A 2,458-nucleotide genomic window follows, 5' to 3' on the forward strand; every position below is an offset into this window, starting at 1 on the left:
TCTGTGTGCATAAACTGAAGTAGGCTATAGGAATCGACATTGGCAATGCTATTTCCAATGCTGAACATGCCATAGAATTGATGGAGAAGGCTGCTCTAAGGATTCTGCGAAGATTGAAGAGGACTCCCCAGGTTACATGCAAGGCAGAAGCCACAAAAGACCATGATGATCATAAAGGTCATGACCATGATCATCATGAGGGGGAGAAGAAGACTCCTGAGCCAAAGAAGCCTGCTCCTGCCAAAGGTATCACAATAGTGGAATCTACAACAGCCGCCAGAAAGGATAAAGCGCCAGAGCCTCAAGGCAAAGGCAAAGGCAAAGTTGTAGAGCAACCACAGAAGGGGTCGTCTACAAGCTCAGAGGCTGAAATCGATGAAGATCTATACAAAGATGACCCAGAAATGCTACGTGTTTTGAAGATATCTAAGGCAGAGAATCAAGCGAGAAAAGGCAGAGCTCCAATATTCATGCCCCCCAGAGTAGGGGAGGGTACGTCATCAAAGTTCCCATCAGTCCAAGAAACGTCAACAGGTACGTTCGACACTCTGCAGGGATCTGTCAAACCTATTCTTGCAGAGGGGTTAACACAAAGGCCCATACTAGAAGAAGATGAAACCAAGATGGCAGAGCACCCCCCAATAGGAAGGGTGGATGAAATCTTCGAGTCGATGAGCAAGATTCCATTCCCTAAACCTCCTACAGAGCCTCTTTCTACCCCAGAAGAAATTCTTGTGTGGAAGTACTCTGCCAAAAACATTGAACCTCCTTATGATTCTGTTGTCACCGGAATTCCTTTTGCCTTCGCCAAATACAAGTTCTCCAGACTTACAAGGCCGCGTGAGCAAGTCTTCACAGAGACTCCTATTGCTTCACTTGTGACTATCTCTCCAAGGACTCTGTTGAAGAAGTCTATCCTCTTTGCTCAATTTGTTGTAAAAAGGAAGGATGGAAACCTCTACAAGTTCACAGATGCTGACTTCCATAATCTTTGTGTGTATGATGTCCTTTACATGCATAAAATACTAAACGTCTAAATGGAAAGGAGGTCTACCTATTCCATCTCGCTCATAAGGCTGATAGAAGTTATACGTGCACAAGTCAAATACTACAGCCAGAAGGACTTCGAGCTTGCAATGAGGTTTGTCCAACAAGATCTAAAGATTTCTCCTCCTAACAGCAGGCCAAGTTGGATTCATAGGCATTCACCAAACACCATCATTCACAACCCYATTTATGGATTTGTGTTTTTGGACAAAGAAGAAATCCTGTGCATCTATAATCCAACAGAGACACACAAGTTTTTGACAGAAACACTTGAATGGATCTTCAGAATGGCAGCTGCAGAACTTGACAAAGGGGATCTAAGGGCGAATGAAGTGTCAAAGATCTTGGAGTCAATCAAAATTCAAATCAACTTCAGAGAATGGATGTTTGAAGTCTACAAAACTATCAAGTCAGATTTGATCCATCCAATAGATGACTTCCCAGAATCTGAAGTTGGTTAAACCTTTGTAATAGTATAGGGCCTGTATCAAACTCTATCTTTTATGTTTTGTATTTCCTTTCAATCAAGTCATGCTCTTGCATTTTATAGCACTAATTTACTTTTTCATACTTAGGGGGAGATTGTTAGCTCTCATTCCTTGAATGTAAAAGTATAGAAAAAGTAAAACAGCAAGTACTGACAGAAGCTGATCTGTCACAGAAGACAACAGAGGACAATCAACAGAAGAAGCTCAATCATACAAGTTTCAAGTGACAGAACCTCTGTCATCCATCATAGAGGTTCAGGAAACTTCTCCTCTGAAAACACCATGCTACAAGTCAAAGACGACAGAACCTCTGTCGTGTCTCACAGAGGTTCTGGAAGATTTCCTCTGCGTTCTACAAAGTTTATTCCAGCAGAGCCTTTGTGAAGTCTCACAGAGGATCTGCAGAAATGTCTTCTGTGTAGATTATCTTAAGCACGTTTTACTTAGGTTTATTAGTTGCACGTGACTTTCATGTGAGCTTGTCTGTAATTTGTTCTCAAAGAACGGCTTAGATTTGACAGCTTAAAGTCGTGTCAGGAAACGGTTACTTGCTTGTATATATAGCAGCGTAGGCCTTTGTATTTCGTGTGCTTCCAGATTTGTAATCATCGATATTTTCAATCTATTGAAAATCATTTGAAGCAATTCTCTTTGTGTTCATCATTTGTTCTTCATTGTGTTCTTACTGTTTCTACCTGTTTGATTGATACTGTTTCCGCTGCTCTACTACTGTCTAACCGATCATTCAAGTAAGTTTTAGTACCAAGAATATGAGTTATTCGATCCTAACATTAAGCTAGAAGATGCTTGAAGTAAGAATATGATAGCAGAGAGATGCGCGCACTCTGCATGAAGAAGAAACACTTCTATTTATACCCAGTGCATTAAATGAACATTTAATGCAATATGGTAGGTTTAGAGTG

The sequence above is a fragment of the Cynara cardunculus genome (genome assembly GCF_001531365.2).
Source record: "Cynara cardunculus var. scolymus isolate 2C chromosome LG 17, CcrdV1, whole genome shotgun sequence".
Lineage (NCBI taxonomy): Eukaryota > Viridiplantae > Streptophyta > Magnoliopsida > Asterales > Asteraceae > Cynara > Cynara cardunculus.